This window comes from Ciconia boyciana, chromosome 5, assembly GCF_034638445.1.
Source record: "Ciconia boyciana chromosome 5, ASM3463844v1, whole genome shotgun sequence".
Taxonomy (NCBI): domain Eukaryota; kingdom Metazoa; phylum Chordata; class Aves; order Ciconiiformes; family Ciconiidae; genus Ciconia; species Ciconia boyciana.
Genome location: NC_132938.1, coordinates 68,093,720 through 68,114,294, shown reverse-complemented (window position 1 = coordinate 68,114,294; position 20,575 = coordinate 68,093,720). Strand labels below are relative to the sequence as shown.

At 39.3% G+C, this 20,575-nt stretch overlaps 1 protein-coding gene across 7 annotated transcripts in view; it reads right to left on the bottom strand.

Annotated features, from left to right (window-relative positions):
* NR3C2 (nuclear receptor subfamily 3 group C member 2) overlaps window positions 1–20,575 on the bottom strand; it is a 218,701-nt gene that overhangs the window by 99,237 nt on the left and 98,889 nt on the right. The gene's annotated exons all lie outside the window — the stretch shown is intronic.

Here is a 20,575-nt window from a genome sequence, read left to right as displayed (position 1 = left end):
TGTTTTTTTTTAAAGCATGACTCTCCAAAGGTATCTTTAGGAAGTATTTTCCACTGGCAACTCTAGAAGACAGTGCTCTTCACAAACAAGTCACATTTCATGATGCAGTGAGTCTCCTCTCTCCCTTCTTCCCCCAGGAACTGGAAATGCCACCCTAATGTAATCGGCACGCTTGGAGAAATGTGCCAGATACTGAAGGAGATGAAAGCTTTGGATCCCTCCCACACCTCTGGGAGGGCTGGGGAGAGTCTCTCCTTCTACACAGCCTCTCCTCTCCAGGTAAACGTGACCTCTTGCATTTCTTCACATGTTATCTCTCTGAATGCTGCCAAACAACTACAAAGACAACCCTAAAAGACTTTACACTGGTGGTGAAATAATCTGATAGTTCAAATTGCAGGTCACAGGCTATTTGTTGGTCACTCATTGGGAAACAAAGTCCACAGGTAGTCTTAATTGAAACATAAGATAACCACCTTGCTTAAGAAATTTCAAGTGTGCACCCTTTGCCTTTTTCCAATTTTCTATCTTCCTTTGAAGAGGTATACAGAGGCCAAGTGATTTATGCAGGGGCACAGCACGAATGTCACTCCAGATCAAGGACTGCAACCCTCCTGGCCTGCAGCTTTACTGCAACGTCAAATCTAAATGTCTTTAAAAGACAGTGTTCAGATGCTAATCAAAGTGTTCCAAATAGTATTTCTGCTCTTGTCTACTCGCTAGTCTGTTAGATTTACTAGTTTTAGTCCTCGTGCTATTTATACTTTCATTACATAACATCACACTACTTGATAATTGCTAGGTGATGGCATTAGCTCATCTGTTAGAGAGACAAAGGAAAGCCTCACCAAATCTATGTTAAAATAAGTTCTGTGTGCTCAAGTCACAGTCATACCTATGCACACTGCATTAATCTACGCCTAAGGAAAGGTACCTTCTTCAGGATTTGCCAAGACTGTGCTGGTATTCAGCTCTGCATTTGGATTTGTTTAGGCAATGAACAGGACTTTCTCCCTCTAGCACGTTTCATAAAAACATTAAGCCTCTCATTAAACAAAATTCTTCAAAAGGTGTCTGCTTTCTAGAGAAAATGTCAATAACCTGGAAAACTAACTCCTTGAAAATTCCCCCTTTTTTTTTTTCTTTTTCATTGCAAACGGCGGTATTTTGTCTGAGAAGGGAAATGTTTCAATTCTGACATACCACCAAAATGTCTTGGGGCATTTGTAATTTTGATGCTGCATGTTCCCATTTCTTCGTAAGACTAGCAAAAATTTTCCTAGTCTTTCTACCCTGAAAAAGGTCAGTGTATTTTTTTTTTTTTTTTAATATCTAAAAAAGGTAATTCTGTTAGAGAGCTCTTCCTGTGGAGAAATGGAGGTTTCCAGGATATCACAGCAGTATGTGTGTTTTTTATTTTTATATATATATATATATACACATACATATACACATACTCTCTCTCTATATATATATACACAGTATGTATATATATAAGTATGTATTATTTTTAGTTGAAAATAAATTGTCATGTAGGATTTGCAGAAGGTGGGAGAGACTTTTTTTAGATACAAGCTACCCTATAAAATTTCACTTACACAGAATTATTGGGTAAAAAAAAGCCAGTAAAGACAAATTGAGACACCAGTTGATCCACAGCTATTATTAAATGCCTAAGACATAATCTAGAGCATATTTTATACAGTGCTTTTCTAAACGAAGGGCTTGAATATAGCTGAAATGTGAAGGTACAGCTTGGATACAAAGCATGTATTCAACTACTCAGCCACAGCATCACAGGTGGAAACTTAACATTCTGGAATAAAATTCAATTAACTCCATACATCCTTTTAATCAGTTTAAAAGTGGAATAGGTTAAACCACAAATGATGTATTTTCATTCTTAATAGGAGTATCCAACATAATATCCAATTCTCAAATACTCTAGTGCAAAGAAACATTGATACTTAAATCTCCTCCAACTTGTGCCAGCTCTAGCTATGACTGTCTTCTAATGAACAATGTTTGGCTTGTTTTTAAAATCTCTTATGTTCTCTTTCACCCATGCTACACCAAAGTATTTGCCTATTCAAAATGTTGTTGTGTATTACCTCAAAGGTAAAGTGGTGTTTGTACATACCTGCAAATAATAAAAGGCTGAGTCCAAAAAACATGCTCAAATCATATTGCTAAACTTCAGACTAAGTCATTCTCTCCATGAAAGCTTTTCTTTCTCAATAAGGCATGCATGGATGGTTACACTTTTCCTCCTGAATCTCTCTTTCGTTCAGGCTGTCATTCCTTTCTTAGCGACTTGACCATGGTGAACAAGATCTGCATCAAGATCTGACTGGTGAGCAAACTATCTCTCCGCCCTCATTTCAAGGCCAGATATCCAGTGTTTATGACACAGAAACACACTTTATTTATTAATCGCTTTTATTAAACCAATTATTTAATTAATCAGTATAGCTCTATATCCTATAATATGTACAGGGAGAAATGCTACACTAAAAAAACCCCACTTTGAAAGTGCTTTTCATGCATGCTCCAAGTTAAATATTTCCCTTTTCATTAATTTTCGACAGAAACATCCCATAAATTTCTATCAAGTAATCCTAATGTAAACTGGTATGTGGGAAAAGTGACAGGCAGGTAACACTTAGTAGGTAAAAACTAACTGTTAAATTCAGTTGATTATAACAGATATATACATTTATTTAATTTCAGTTCTTTTGTTGGACCTCAGTTTGATTTTTTTTTGCTCCAGATGAGAAGTTTAGTTACAATAATCCAGATTATTTAGGTAATACATCGTTCTCTCTTTTGAAAAATACAAGAGTTGGTCCAAATAAGAACGTATACAAAAAAAAAAAGATCAGGAACTTTACAATTGACTCCCTGGACAGCAATTAGCCTACTGCCAAATCTATTTGAATGACACGCTAAATCTAATGACATCCGTGGGCCACAGCAGGATTGAGTCTTAAACCAAGTGAAAATACTGTGTTTACACATTTGCCCAAATCCAAATTAGAGCCTAACAACTATTGCTCTGATATTTAACAGGTTTTTTTAAACTTTCACACAGTGGACTACTGTTGACCCAGAAAATTTCTTGTGGGCAGCAACCTACTCTCAATATAAACTTCTAACTGAAAACACAAGAAATATGAAATAGTGCCACAGAGCTGGCTACTTATCACTGCTTTCAGAAGACAGTAGTTTCCATAGGTTGATTAGGTGTTATTACTTTCACACCTCTCTCATAATTTCCAATACAAAGAAAAAAAAGGCAAACACATGCCCCCCATACACACACACACTCTGCAGGATTCAAATACAGGAGATCTAACAGAGCATACATATTTTATCACAACATTTTTAAAGCCAAGGGCAGCATGGAGCAGTTTAACAATGCCAAATGTATCTTCTAAATGATTTGTAAAATGGTTGCTTAGATGGTTCCACTAACATCTGTCACGTGGCAGGGTATGTGATTTGGAATAAACCTGATTTATTATCCTCAGCAGTGCAAATGCTGGCAGTTAAATGCTGACCTTGACTAGCCATTGCCATCAAGCTCATTTGTGTCTCTGCAAGTTGGCTTTAGTAATAGTTATATGGAGAATTAATTGGAAATAACAGATTTTGTAAAGAAGAGTCAATAAACCCACAGATAATCCAGCATTTTAAAAGCTGATTATATAGGTTATTATGCTTTTCAAACCAGATGTCATACAGGAGCACAGTTTAAACAAACGATGCCTCTCTGATGATAAAATGAAGCACTCCAAAGAAGCATAAACCACAATATGAATCCCAAACTCATTTGTTCCAAGCGCTTTTATTATTATGAGATCTAGATGAGTCCTTTTTAATTCCACGTCATTGACTTTTTCATATAGAAATTTTCTGGTAGTAAAACAAACAGAAGGAACCTGGGTACACCTCAATAAATAAAGTTATGCAAAAACAAAGGGAAAAAGAAGTTGACATCAGCATCATATTTTCACCAAAAAAAAAACACCCCAAACCTTTAACAGGAAGAATAATCAGGAGATTCAAGATGCAGAGACTGCCAGCGTCTTCCTTCTACCCTCTTACCTCATTTCTGAAGGGGTGTACCCTCCAGCGAGAGTCATCTTCTACTGGGGACTGGCACATGAAAACATGATAGTTAACTCTGCACACACAGATACTGAAACTGACCTTCCTGTGGCCCAAAACAAGAACTGTGTATTTCAACAGTATTTCACAGTCATGATGTGGATGGTCTGGCTGCACATGGAGACCAGAGCTTGGCCCACCTTTCACACCCAAGGAAGCTCAGACAGTTGGGAGTCGGCCAAGAGTTGACCAAGAGCTGCCCAAGAGCCTCCGGTGCTGCCGAGCCGGTCGTGCTGCTGCAGCAGCACACCCACACGCTTGGCCCTCACCAACCTCAACACCACAGGCCAGCCGATGCCACCCAAGGGAGACAAGAAGCTCCCACACTGAACAACAATACAACTCCTCGCAACCTGGCACTAAAATAAAGAGATTGATTACCAAGTTTATGCTACCCTGGAAATATACTCTTTTCCCCCTCCAAATAGTCCCCTGAATTCTTCCTGGTTTCCACAGCTAATCTTACATCTCAAAGTGCTTCCTTTTACTGGTCACCTCTCTAGCAGCTCTCCTAGCTTTAGAGAAAGGAGCTAAAGAAAGCTTCCTTTCTTTAACTCATCGTTCACTCAGCCATCACAGTAGATAGCATAACCATCTCCTCTTCATATTACCTCCATTATTTTTGTGCGTGTTCACATAGAAACAATAATTTCACTGCCCAGATAACTCTACTAGTTATTTAGAAAATGTTACACTGGTCAAAAGTTGTCCAACAGATTATCTGACCACTACACAATGATGTTGGTCACGACCTCCACCAGTGGCATACATCTCCCAGATTTTGCTCCGTGCTGCTAGTTTTAATTGTCAATTCTAAGGTTTGACCACTATCAGTTTTGCCTTCTGTAGCCTGAATTTTTTAAAAAGTTTCACTGCAGGAAGGCACCCTGGCTCTCTCCTATAACTACTTGCATAAAGCAGATTAGCAGACTGGAAAATGGTATTTCTTAAATGTCAGATTATATAAACCAATATTCTTGTCAGCAGATCAAGAAAGCATAGAGAAGTGAAAAGGTGCAGGGATGAAACGGTCAGATTTTTGGAGGAGAAGGCAGTCACATGGGATCTCATGAACGCTGAGCTAAGGAAGGACCACTGAAACCAAACCACCCCAAGCCTCGGCAGCGACACTCCTGCACACAGGCGGAGCAACATTTACCTGCTGACGTTTGGCAGAGAGGCATACAAATTGCTAAATAATCTAGCTGCAAATTCTGCTGGCTGAGTTTCTTGGGGCATTATCCTGCTCCTACGGAGATGAAGACAGACATTACAGAAACGGCTATGTTTTCTTGGATAAACAATAGGACTCATATGGCCACTACCAACCCTTATACCTGCAGCCTTAAAAAAAGGCTAAGATTATTTTTTTAAGACTAAACCTTAAAAAAAAATGAACAAAAACTTTAAGACTCAGAAGTCTTGAACAAGGTCTAAATATTTTAGGAAAGCTAACTGTGTACTTTAGTGCATATTATGGATGATAGACACCAAGCGTAACACCTGAAGCAGTGCACGTTTACTCTGATATCTAGAGTATTGTATCAGTCCATAAGTAATGTAAGTCATTAGGGAAATAATTAATTTTTTTCTTTAATGTCTTCTCTCTACTAGAATAACAAAGATAACAAAAACATCCATTGAAAATACATTTTCAGTGTGAAATATTCAGGAAATTCAATTAAGGAAGAAAAAGAACCCAGAAAATAGTATTTTCTTGTGCTATGAATCAATTATTTTTGAAATGTCCCAAACTTCAGGATCCTGAAGCTCTTACCTGGATTACCATTTATTCATTTGTGTTTGGTTTGTTTCAGCTAATGATGAACAACTCATGCAATCCACTATTACTTGCTGTAATTTAAAAATAAATTGACCAATATCTCATCAAAATAAACTTATTTTTCCACCATTGACTTTGAAGGTATATTTTTAAGAAATCAGAAAAAACCCAGAAAATTCAGTAGCTGTGATACTACATTTAATTTAGTGGTTAATCCCAATTATTATTTTTTTTTTTTAAGCACAGAGGTATTCTATTCCAAGACAGAAAGCTTTCAACTGTTTGAACTTCAAACACCACAACCCTAATACAAATGTATAGATTACAAAATTAATCCAGTCTTTATACTTTTTTTTTTCTCTTAAGAAATGCTTAGTATGATGAAACATGTAGGAATCAGAGGGGAAAGCGCATTTACTTAAGAGAAAGCGAACTGAGAAATCAGATGGTTTCTTTCCTCACCAGCTCCAGCTTTCACATTAAGTTACTTTATTTAGCAATGCCTAAGGGTCATATATCGCACTTTCATACCTGAATCTTAATTATGGTAACAAGCAAACTCTGACATGCACTGATAACAGAAAAGGCTCCACCCTTTCTCCCAAGCCCCCCCCCAAATCTAAAAAGATTCACTCAGGATTTTAAAAAAGCATTTAATTTGCAGTGTTTCTTCTGCAAATAGAAACTGATGGGTTCTCCTGTGCTGTAGTCACCAGTGAACAGGTTCCTGTATTTAGTTTAACCTTAAGGCATATGTTGATTTTACAAAATGAAGCAAGTGTACTAAGCTCCTTCAATTTCCATTTACCTTAGTGGATGCTGATAGGACCCAGCATTTTCCTCAATCCAGCTGTAAGCCTTGACTTTTCCTTGACCTTCTCTACTGCAATCTTTTGGTAGCAACTATAGCTGGCTATCCAAATTTTACCTCAAAATAATCTGTCAACTACAGAACAATATAAACTTAAGCGTAAACAAACGTGCGTTCTGGTGGATTGAAACTGAGGAGCACTAGGGAAATAAAGCTATTTTTTACCCACTGATTTGGTGATCAGAGAAGTATAACGTCCTGCTAGTACTCTTCTGCAATGCACTCTTCCTCCTCTAACTACTGTCACAATGTACCAAGATCCAATTGCCCCAGGGAAATAAAATTTACTTGTTCTCCAGTTTTTTTAGTACATAAATATAGTTATCTATTGAAATGGAATGGTTAACCTAGATAGGGAGTTTCCTACCAGGAGAAAACCTCCAACTTTGGAAGCCAGAGAACAACAGTAAGCCTCACAGTGCATTTGCTCTAACTTTTCATATTTGGTCCACTTATAGAATTAGTGCAGTTTAAATGCATGCAATGTTGGTATTTGTGCTGCGGATTATAAATTACTATGTATTGTATAGCAAGATAAGGCAGGAACAGTTTATCTGGAAAATGATCTAGTTAATTATTGAAAGTCTATTTGGGGGGGCAGGGAATTAATTTAACTCATTCTTTTCCTGCACCTGCTCACTTGCCATGACCAAAAGGAAAGAGACACAGCTTTGAAAATCCCCTTTTTATAGGACCATCTCATCTTCCGCCCCTGAAAAATGTGTAAACTAATTATGCATCCTGATCACTCTTGTATGAGAGCATAATAGCGTTTTCTCGGTGAGGTTCTGCTGCCTTCTTGGTCAGCAATATTTTAAAACTGCATAAAATGCAGTGATTCAAGTGAGGTTCACCTGCTGATGGGGGCACCAGTGGGAAATCATTACCATGAGGAACTGCAGGCAAGACAAAACTGCGTGACTATTTTGCTCTGCTATTGAGGACTTCTAAGACAAAGAAAAATTGAACAAGCAAGGAAGAAAGAAAAATATACATAGAAGTCAAATGCCAGGAGATGCTACCAGTAATGAGAACATCTCTTTAAAAAGCCTCCTCTTTTCAAATAAAGCTCACTACTTTTTTAAGTTCTTCCCTCAGAGTCTAAACAAGCAACTCCTAAAATACCTGCCTTTGCTTGAAAGCTTTATTTTATGAAACCCTTATTACAGCAACCTGAAATGGCATTGATGACCAGAGTGTTGACTGTTTTCAACCTTAAGAAATGTCATTCTGTTGCAGAGACAAAAATCTACCTGGTATGTCTGGCAAGGGCTTGGCCCTTAAGTCCTAAAAGAATACCTATATCAAAAAACCTAGTTTATAACAGAAGCAGCTTGGTCCAGTCATATGTTCTTGTGTATTACAAACTATTTGCTTTATCTTCTGATTGCATGATATGCTTACAGAGAAAGCCACCACACCATTAATGCCCTAACCACACAATATAAAAAGTTTACAAGAGTTCCGTAATCAAATAAAAAAACCAAAATTAAAATATTTCATAATAGCAAAAAGTAAACTGAACTGCCACCCTCAGTCTACTGGGGATTAAAATACCACAATAGAAAAACCTCCAGAGCAACCATGAAACCATAGGGAAAAAATGCACCAAAGCACAAAAAAAGGTTACCATGGGAACAAAGGCTATTTTCCAACTTGTCAAATAAAAGCCCCAGTATGGCAGACCTTTACTCATAAGAGCAATCCCACAGGCTTCAAAAGACAACATGTATAATTATTGCCTGAACCAAAAGAATCTAATGGGGGGAAAGAGGGGGTGTTTGCCCTTTCAACTCCCTTGTGCCCCCCACATCCAACAAGACAAAATTAGTATGGATGTTGAAAGCGTATTAGCATTACGGTACCAATGTATGCTATATTATAATTCCACATAGGAACAGAAAATAGAAGTAGGAAAGTCTGCACACTAATCCAAACTTCATAAACAAGGCGTAGGGAAAAATGAAAGGCAACAGACAGCTCACAATATTATTTAGTATGAGTTACCAACGCAGAACTGAGTAATAAGACTCAAGCCCATAAGCGTATCAGAGAAATTCCTGACATGAACAGACTTAAATACCTTGCAACGTGCAGCGAGTTTTGCATGCATTTGCAAAGGGAAGGTTGGAAAAAGAAATAATCCGCTGAAGATGATCTTACTAATCAAAAGGTAATAATCCTTAATAAGGTTAGGCACAGTGCTTCACGTTTTACTGGAATTTTCCAGCTTGGCACTTGTTTCAGATGATATAGTAAAAGCTGAACTCAGACTTTACCACCGTCTCTGATTAACAGATACTTTAAAAGGCAAATAGTCACATTATTTTGAAATATCTTCTGAGACTTCTAAAAACACTATTTGAAATAATGAAGGCTTCATTTTAACTAACATTTTTCCATTTTAAGAAATTCAAGCTGTTCATGGTGTTTTAATGCATACGATTATTACTTGATACAAGAAATAAGATGACTTTTGTAGCTCTAGGTTGGGGAACTACACAGACATTGGGGTAGTTTGTAAATTTGTCTTTTCCACCTTCCTGGTCCCAGGGCTCCAATAAAACATCTTCCTAAAAGTAGAAGGTGGAAAACCAGGTTGATTTCCACTTCTGTCTCCTTTACTGTTCCCCTCTTGACTCCTTCACGGGCTTTTGCTACCTTTTGAAAATGTAATAAAAAGACAGTCGTGATGCTTAAGGACCATGCAAGGGTTACGGTGAGAAGAATAATCCTGCATTGAGTAGCCAATACAGGGCAAATGGATGTGGGATTCACACCTGTCAGCTTCTGGGAGAAGGAGAAAAGGCAAAGAAGGAAAAACGGGATAGGAACAGGTATTCAGGCAGACCTTCATGTGCCCTGTTTCTATGAGTGGTGAAGCTGACCCTCGCGCAACAATCCCTCATTTTTCTGACTGTGGCTTCTTTGCTTGGCCAGTTACATCTCCAGTGGCCTTTGCCTGTGCCTATCTGCTAACATCATCGAGCACAGGACCCACTTCCCAGTCTCTCTGACTCTCAGGATGCTTACCAACAGTTTGCAATTGCATTTCCTCCAATACATTAGCAAGTTCTCCAGCCATCATTTTTTCAAATTATGTACCTAATATAAAGGTGCCACTCTAAGGCTGGGGATGAAGAGTTGATCCAAGACAACATGAAACCCAAACCCATCATATACTAGCTTTAAGTTCTAGGTATGCAATCCCATGTATAACCTGCTTCTCAAATATAACCCCTATGTTTTGTTTCTTCACCAGCACACTGTGAAGTTCCTCTGTTAAACTGTTCCCTGTAGGCCAGCTTTCCATAGAGGATTCTCTCATGTTTTCACAGAGTATTCACCAACCAGGGTGAAATAAGTAAAACAATCCCATTTTCTCTTCGGTGCAAACAAGTAACTATGCAACCTTCCTCCTGCCTTACCTTCAGGAGGCAAACATCTACCCTGCACAACTCTAGCAAGTATGTGAGTAACTCCTTGGTCTAAAATGACTAGCTGCTAGTAAAGGGCTCTGTGGTACCTTCTCAGAAAAGATACTGATGAAAATAAAAGTTTTAAAAGCATTCTGACCCCAGTCCAACCTGTGAATTTTGTCACAGGCGAAACAGCCTTTTCAGGCTTTGTATCTGCTTGTAAAAATTGTGATTAGCAGAGGACACAGCAAATAGCAGCTCTACTTCAAACAGGGACATCACCTCCCACTTGTCCCACCTCTGCTACACAAAGTGACAATTATTATTTTCTATTTACACCAAGGTAAAGTACAGTCACTCCTGTTGGTGGTGATATTGTTGATTACCACATTTATTTGTACACTTCAAGTCTCTCTGTTTTCCCTTGCCCGTAGTTTATGTGGAGGGTCAGGCAGTATGGGCCAAAAGAGAGAGAAATTAATGAGTACTCAAACAGCCCTATTTCTTATCCTACTATTGTAGAAGGAATGCAGAGATTCTTTCCATCCTTCTTCCTAACTCAGAAAGCCAGGTAAGTTGAATGACTTGGGGGGGGGGGGGGGGGCACGGGGGAGAGGGAGAGAAGAAAGAGATGAGCCACTCATCTTTGTAGAGCCTTCCCCTCTTCATTTTCTCTCTTGCAAGAGAGCTTGTTTTGAAATGGACACATAGAAAAAGATGTTTTGAACTAATCATCACTACCACCAATTAGAAAGACACTGCATACTTGCATCTGCAAGAGCAATTAGGAAGACAGTATTGCTAGAGCATTTGATCTCATACTCCAGCATATACATAACCTGCATGTGTGCAAATGCACCAGCTGCACTCATGCTGCACAGCCTTAGAGTGATTCGCAATTTTTAATTTTACATATTCCTTGGATTTGGATAGAATGATATCTATTTTAGACACCGGGAGATCATGACAGAGGAACGGTTTAGGTCATAAAACAAAACAGCATCAGAGCAGAAACGCAGTTGTTCAGAGCTTGCCACAAAAGTGAAGACTTTTGAGCAGAGGTACTATTGAACATTGGAAGATAGGGGTTTTAGTAACTAGATGCACAGTTAACATTCAAGAATCCCTTTTAAGATCAACAATAATTACATAATAGGATATCTCTGCTTCCATTAACTAAATAAATATTCTATTGATAGCCTGTAGAAGGTAAAATCAATTGCATGTGTATTTTTAAAACATTCTAAACCCCCAGTCCTTTCAACTCCTCTTTTCCTATTTTCACAGCAAGTGTAACCGCTGACACGTAATACAGTTATACTGTATTAAATAACTATAGATTTTAACTTTTAAATCAATTAAAATACCCCTCCATTATATGTCAGAATGACAAGTAATAGCCTGCTGAGTGCCATGGAAAATTTTGGTCAAATAGCAGATGAGGGCTGCAATCACTGACTGATACCTAGAGCAAAGGCTTTTGGTAATTCTCCCACAAGCAATCACAATTGCTGACAAAGTTCAAATTTGTCTTGACAGGATTGTCAAGGCAAACTAGAAACGTTCACAATTGCAAGTCAAAGAATTCATTTTTATTCAGCTGAAATTCACTCTACTGCTCACATACTAATGATACACAGTACTGTACCTACCACTCTGGCTGAATAGCTGAAACCCATATAGCAAAGACTAAAAGAAAATGGGAGTATTAAGCAAAACACAGACCAAGGAAGTTATGTTCTGCAACTAACACAGCTCCAGTTCCTCTCCTAAATCCTCTGCTGCATACTGTCAAAACTCTCTTGCAATATATGGCAGGCCTTGATTTTGGAAGGCAGCTTGCATTTAACTTCAGTGGGAATAAGAGCTGGTACAATAATTAAAAATACCACCATCCCTCCCGTTTCAGGAAAAGGATGTTTAACTGTTTATGCACAAAAGCACGTTACTGTAGAGGCAAACTGACAGTTGAGTGTGCATAATTATGTGCTTATGCATAAATTTACACAATTTACATAGTAATCAAGGTGTATAGCAGAGTGAGCAAACATCGTTCCTCGCTAAGCCATCACCCCCCAGATCTCATTTTATGCAGCCTGTCTGTGGCACAGACTTTCAATTTTCTATAGAAGGACCGCGATATTTACATTCATTGTTAAGCCACAATATCACTCACTGACACAACAGGTCCCACACAGAGTGCAATTAAAACCAAACAGAAAGAACCTGACGACACACATTCTTTGCTCCATTAAGCAATTTCTGCCTATTCTAAAACAATCTGCTTTTTTTCCCCTCCCTGTAGCCACTGGAATTATTTCTGCTATAAACAGGTGTGCAATATGCGGAATAAGCACTTAGGGAAGAAAGCAGACGACTCAACAAAGAGTAAGTTTTGACGACCCACAGTTTCAAACGTTGCAGCAATCACAGTGTAACTTAACTTTATTACGTGGCCGAGGATCCAAGAGGCCCCTGCTATCCCCACTTGCACCCCTCTTCAGGCTTCATAGCGCTCCAGGCAGCTCTCAGCACGGGACCCACCGCAGTCACAAAGTGTTGAGAGACCTACAACTTCTTCTTACTTCCATATGTGATTTCTGTATTCCCCATTAACATATACAAAATAAAGCAAGTGCTGAGCTCCAAAGTATATGAATGGTTTTACTGTTTTTTTTTATTTATTAGGTTGTTATTCAGGGGCAGGAATAATGAAACTTCGTTTCCTAAGGCTTCCTTCTTCCCGCTTCCAACCTTTAGTAGGATTAAAATGCAACTATCACCTTTCCTCTAGTGGGGGGGGAGGGGGGGACACTAATTGGGTGCCTCTCTTCCACCCAGTCACTTATTTTAATGGCACTGGTAAGAGATACCAGCTAAAATTGAAAGAGGTAATAGCTACCCACTGTCAAATTTAGTTGAAGTTGGCTGACATTCAAAACTTATTAGGCGGGAACACATAGACAGCTCAGTTACATAAAAACTTAATTTCCTTAGGCTCTGTCTAGGGTTCTGCTGGACTTGCTACCATAACCAATAACTTGATAGGAAAAAGTGCTCAAAAGCTATAATCGCTTTAAAGCTTTGGACCCGCACACATACTCACATATTTAAAAAGCATCACTCGCTTAATTAAAGCATGCAACCCCCTCAGAAGAGCCTGCCCTCCATCCCACCAAGCGTGTCTAAACGCACCCCGTGAGCTGACACAAACCCTCCTGACTCTCCTTGTTCCTCCAGGTTGCCACCTCTCTCCCTGTCGAGGTCCACAGCCTCCAGCGCCCGCCTCGCTGGCAGGGCAGCGCCCAGGGAGCGAGGGGCTGGGAGAGCAGCCTGCCGACGCTGCGGGGAGCCTGCTGCCAGCACGGCATCGCCGCCTTCTCCCTCGCACCCTCCGGGCCTCTTCAGGGAACAGGGTGGGGACCCCCACTTCGTGACAGGAGTGAGTATTTGACTTAGTTCATTCAAAACTAATTTATCACCAGTGAAACCAGCAATTACGAATCTTGTTAGCAGTCCTCGCCCCAGCTCATCTGAATTAAGCTCACAGGTAGCTGTGCTGCCGTACTGCAGCCCACGACTCCTCTCTTCGCCCCTACCATGAACACTGCCCACAGGGGAAACCCCGCTCCTCCGTTCAAAGCAAGTAGAAGACTTAGGCCCAAATGCATCAGATTCCTTTGTTTCATACTTTTTTTTGTAATTCAAAATGACTGAAACAAAGTATCCACTTTCTCTAAAAACGGCACACACAAGACAGCGCGTCTGTCACGTTGCACATTAGACATCGTGCTAACCATTGTACCTGCACATCCCTGAAGGTCTTCTGCGTGCTTCTGGAAAGCAGAGTTTCCATTGCGATGATGAATTAAATCCTATTATTCTGTGTAGGAAGAGTTTGCCTTTTTTTTTTAACTTAAGCTAGCAAGAAATTAACCCCATTTTTGCAGCACATTAACAGCTATAGATACTCACCTGATTCATGTATTTTTGTTTTGCTTGTTTTCCGAGTAATGTATCCCAGTTTTGCATAATCTACAGAACTCTAGTTACTGAATCTGCAGAAGCTTGACCACAGTGGATAGCGTCGTTGTCTTTTGTGTGGTTTTGGACTCCAAATGTGGACTTTCCTCGAACACATCCTTGCAATATTTTCTGGACTTCCCTCAGAGCCATTCTGATTTTAATGAGTCCATAGAAAGCTGCTTCAGGCAGCACACCATCCATCCTTCTCTTTGAAAATCTACATCTGTGCTCCTGCATCTACAAAAACAGTATTTCTAAGCTGAGTATTTGAAAACATTTGCAAGAACTTGACACCTAAAACCTTTTCTAGGCCTTTTACACTAGCAAGGACTCAAAGACTATCCAAGAGGAACTGGTTAATGCTTGGAAGAAACAAGGCTGTTATCCAAATTTCACAGTCATACAGAGGAATGTTAATAAAAGTAAATGCATACCAAGCACTTGTTTGAAGTTCAGCGCTTCTTTCATTCCAGAAACGCTGCTTTAATCTCGCAAATGCTGCTCTGCCTTTTGTTATCCTCTTTCGTGACTCTGTTGTCAAGCACAGCGCTCAGACAACTTGCTGCAGAAGTAGCAGAAATTGCCTACAAATGTCAAGCCTGCGCTGCTAATGTGCGCATTTTCTAGCGGAGCAAGGCTGAAGCAGGACCTCAGTTTTCTTCACAAAAGTGCTCAGGCCAAGCTGTTTGTCAGAATAATCTGGAGAGTCAGTCCCTCCTGGCTCTCAAGCATTTGGGAACAAACTGCAGTTCCTGGCAGAGAGCAGGCTGCAGGTTATCAGCTGCATGACCTTGGATTTGATGCAAAAAAAATCACTGAAAGTTGAGAATTCCCCCAGTCCCATAACATGGCATGCAGTTTCCTCTATCGCAGTCTACAAACATGTCAGGAAGCAGCCTACAAGATACCAAGGCAGATCAGGGTGGGGATCAAGCCTTGCTTCGTGCCCTTCTGACAGCAAAAAGCTGCAATGTTCTGCCTTGATTGAAAACACTCGCCAGAGTTGCCAATTCAAGAGCTTGCCCGAACAGCTGAATTTTGCTGAAGCCTGAAGAAACCCTTGAGATTAATGGTATTACAGGTTTTGGTTTACTTGACAAAGATGATATACAGGCCTTTATTCTCAGCTTTTCTGAGATATCCTTGGCTGCAAAATTGCATTAACTGTTCCTCAACCAAACCAAACCTCCAGGTCTGATGACCATTATTCCAGAAAAGGTAGAAGTCTCTTTTTCCTGCAGGAAGTGAATGATTAAACCAGTTTACAAAGCATGAGCTCTATTGTTTTGGTAGAGGTGAATCTCTGCATCCTGGAACTTCTGAGGAATCATCTGCTTGTTCTTGATGGCTGTAAATGGTTGTGCCTTTGGCAGGCCAGGTGGTGCCCTCTGACCAACTACTCCAGCAGGAACACCACAAGTGCCTGCTGCCCTTCTCTGCAGTACTTACAGGATAGATACAAGAGTGTGTGCTATATTGCTGCCAGCTGTTCTTGGGCGGGTAGGCTGGAGAACTTTGTTTAATGCTTCATCAGAGATGCCAGATAGACATTTTAATAAACTGGTGAAGTGTTCATGCCACTGATTTGGGATTTCCTTGTAGCTGGCTCTCAGTGTTTGACCATCCTGACTATGGACCGATGCAATACCACTGAATTTACAGCCACAGACTAGTTTTAAGCAGCCACAGAAGCTCGCATAACTTCTCATGCCTTTTCTACCATTATAGTTACAGTTTAAACCGATGGCAACCCCCCAGGTTTTTGCAGGAACCACTTGTGCAGCCACAACAAATTCTTGGTGGCCACAGTCAAAGCATAGCTGATAAGCTCTTACCAGGCAGCCACAAATGCAGGCCCTAGGGGCTGCTTGTGGTCAATGTGTTAGCTCCTAAAAAACACTGGTCCCAACTGGCAGCAGAAGGTACAACAACTAAATAAAAGTACAGGAAAAGAAGATAATAAAAAGGGCTTTCATAAATACTGTAGACACTGGTTAGAGCCCCCCAAAATAAATAATGCAATTGGCTGTGCTTCTCAAAGCATTTCCTAGCTATCTTAAAGTCACTATGGTTGCATGAAAAGAAAAAAAACAACCGCCATGATATGAAGAGAGTCTATGAATGAATATTGATATGTTGCTGATCGTGATGTGCCATAATTATTCTTAGAGCATGAGGTCACAATCCTAAATTATGAAACTGCTGAAATAATATTTTTAAAGTTTCATCTTTCCCTTATGCATAAAAATCTCTGCTAAGCCTGCAAAATCTTGACCTCAAATTTAAGGACATTATGCTACTTTAATAAATTATATAGAAGGCTTGACTTGTGATCAAGAAAGTATTAAGACTTGGGTTATTATATTTTACATTATTTCTTTACTCATTAAACCTGAAGAGCTTTCATTAAAAATACAGTAATTCAATTCGCTGCCATATTATTAACAAAACATGATATACATATTTAAATTTCAACGCTGTGAAAGAGATGACAACGATAAACTATAAACTGAACAGCTGAAATACAGACAATGTAAAAGAAACACACAATCTTTTATATAAAGCAAGAACTTCAACATTTTGACTTAGTCCAAAATTCTAACGGGTATCACGTCCTAAAATAAAGGTTTACAGAAAAAAATCTGGATTGCTTTGGGTACTGTTGTCTTAAGCAAATACACTTCAGCTTTACACTTAATTAGAATTAGATGGGAAAGTTTGTCAGTGACTCCCATTCCTCTTTAAAATTTGACATATTGTTGCTGTTCCTGATAAGGCTGCAGTGCGCCTGTTCGCATGACTGAGAAGTTATCCACCAAGACTGTTACTCAAGTGCACAAGTATGGCTATCGCGCCAATTAACTATTTATGAGCTGTTCCACTGCTCTAGAAAAAGTGCACCGCTATCAGAAAAGAATTGCTCATTAGAAACCAGCCTGTTAAGGTATTCTGAAATATAACAATGCAATTTCAGTAGACATATGCACATTATTTTTTAAGGAGAAAAGGAACAGAAGCATTTTACTTTGGAGCCGAGTGGTTTAAAATTTTAATGAAGAAAGGATTTAAGATTGTATTATAGGAAACAATGTCTCATTGACAGAAATGTAGTTAAGATAGTCCTGCAGATCTTTTCCATCTCTTATGTCTGTGCCCTTTTACCCTAGGCATGCATATGCTTCCACTCTCTCGCCGCAGAGAACCACGGTGGGTGCAGTCTGAAGACTGGCAGGGAAGCAGGGACTGAGCGCTGCTTCCAGGTGGCTCCTCCTGTAAGGGAGAATCTCTGACACAGCTTCCCTTCACATCCAAAACGCTACTAGGAATAACTCTGCACTCCGAATCGGAAATTCTTCCCCTCTCAAATGGAGCAAAAATTAAATTATTTAAGTGAAGAAGTGGCAAAATTATTCTGATTATGCTAAGCAGATGGAGGGGGGGGGGAAGGGGCAGAGGGCGGATGGCAAACCTGTCCTGGCCTAACTTTAAAAACCACTGAGTTGCTAAACTCTTGAGAGTGCTCTGAGGTGCTCTGGTTATTACTGATAGTACAGAAACATTATACACATCACTTTTGTATCATTGCAGTCCTCGAGTGTTTAAAGAAGTTCACATATGTAAAACAATCACTACTACTTGAAGCTGTGCCCTTCATTCCCAGTTTTCTGCAATTTCCTTATTAAAGGTACCCAAGAAGCCATCTCATCTGATGCTCTACCAGGCAGAGATATTTTGGACAAATTGAAAAAATATTTCATAACTAAATTATCAGATAGATGAGTGACACTAAAGCATTACCTGTCAAATTGTTACTGAACTTCACCTTCTAAATTACTGTCTACCCAGTTGTTTCAAATGCATGTAGTTATGTTAGTCCAAATGAGCTTGTTGCTTAAAATACTACTACATCCCACACATTTGTTCCTGGAAGATAACATGATGGAGCCCATCTGAAATACCGTCTGGCACGTTTACCTGTCTCAAGCCCTCACTTTATTTTGCAGCATCCTCCCCTGCTGCGAGTTCATCAGAACAACATTTTCATGCAACAAAGCATGCGATTAATCATAATCTACATGAAGACACATTACCTGAAAATGTAATAAATCCAAAACCTTGTTATAAATTCTGATTCTGCTAATACTCTGATGTTAACCTACTGCTCACACTTGATCTTAACATTTACCCACCCACATGTCCAGATCTCTGAGGATTACTCTAGTGACCCAACTCGTCACCAGCTTACTTCTGTACATTAAGGTTGTTAGTCCAACAACCTTTCTTTCCCTCTCTGTCTCCCACCCCTCCTCTCTCTATGTCCTCATAAACCTAAAACTAAAATGATATGCAAGAATAACGAAGGGCAATATTAAGACTAAGCCCAGCAAAAGAGCCAAAGTATGGCATTTTCAGCTGCTGTACACTGCTAACTCCAATCCTGTTAGGGCCAATGCGATCCACTTCAAGACCGTCTCAGATTAGACACAGAAATGCAATTCTGAGCTACTTCAGAGTTTTGTTATAGTTTGCTGTCAGCCTGCAGAGGAGAGCTAACAGAGTAGAGGACAACTGATGCGTGTAAATAAGAATAATGCTCCCCGACCACCCACCACAAACCTCCTGAATTCACTACAAGGAATGTATATGAAATACAGAATAGGTCATACACGTACCCACTAAAAGAAAAATTGCTCTCTCCTGGTTTTCCCAGTAAGACAAAATTAGTGTTGAGATGTGTGATCAACTCCTTAACATACTACCATATTGTTTATTTATATAGTTATTCTCTCCCTGTATTTTCCAATAACCTTCTAGCTTCTTGTCTTTCAGCTGAAGGCAATCTCTTCACATTTTACGCATCATGGAGCCAGAATGTATCAATGTTTAACAATGATTCCCTGAAATCTCTTGGGAGAAGGGAGAGAAGAGACAGGGAAGAAAGGAATTAAGGAGTATATTTACTCCTGTCTCTTGTCATTTTACGGTAACACGGAGGGGAGGAGGGAAAGGAGAAAGTCTAATTTAGTGGTCTGAATGATATATTGGAAGCTCTACATGCTTCCAAGGCTACTTCTAAAGAAAGTTTTATGCATATGCAAGTCTGTTCATGGAAAGGTACCATATGCTTATAATCATTTATCCTTTATACAATGCATACTTCATGAAATTTGTATGGTCGTCTTTTTCTTCTTTTTTCTCCCCCCCCCGCCCCCAACAGTGAGATTCACAGATCTGAAAGGATGTTAAATACTAAATCTGTAAGAGTTCATGACAGTCTATGGCAAAACTCCCATTCAGTTTGGATTAAATATATTTGGTGAAATTCCAAACAAGCCCCTCAATACGTGCACAAACAGGACTGCTGGTTACCCAGGAGAGAGAGCTATCACTTGTTTGCTCTATGAAGACCTTTGTATATAAATTGACAAGGATGCTACCTTGATACACAGAATGCCTCTGCAAGTGCTAGAAGTTGAATGTGTCTGCTCAACTGAGAAAGAGACCGAACGTCCCATGCAAAAGTTACACATACCAACTGTAGTGTTGTACAACTTTTGCTGCAAATTTATGTATGAATTGAAACATGTAAGAAAGCCATTCTCTTCACTGGATGTTTACTCCTTTTATAGCTAATTTTCAAATTATGTGAGGAGAGTTCACAGATTGCAAAGAATTCTTCACTCTCTTTCCATCTCCCTATTATGGCTAGGGATGAATACACAAAATCTTTTAAACCTTTTCCCTCCCCAGTCTTTGGTCAATATTTGTTAATTATTTTATATTGAACTACCCCTTCTGCAGTGTTATACCTTTAACTCAAGCATTAAACTTCAGTATGTTAAGAAGACTAGAAGAGCTACATATACTTTTCACTTCCAAGCTTTCATTTCAAGGGTTTTTCCCTTGTGACTGCCTTAGTTTGTATTCCCTTCCTTATTTCCTCAAGCTTTTCTCTTAAGATTCAGACGTTTTCTTCCACTCTTCTGCATGCTAAATACATCTTTGGGTAGGCTTTAAAGGGCTAGATGTCAGGTATGTAAACTTTTTTTCCTTTAGGAGCAGAATTGGCACATTAGGCTATTCCAAAGATAAGTGTATTTGAGGCAGAAACTTGCCTTCGAGTTTTATTCTTTTCTATCAGCAATGCCACCTTGATAATCTTGGCTATGGTGAAATAAGAAATGTTGTATTCACTGGCTAAAAAATTTTTTTTTGCTGAAATGTGTCATTATGAAGTTTGAATATACTGCACTATATGTTCATATATTTTTCTATACAATTCCATAGGTTTCTTCTAGATTTCTT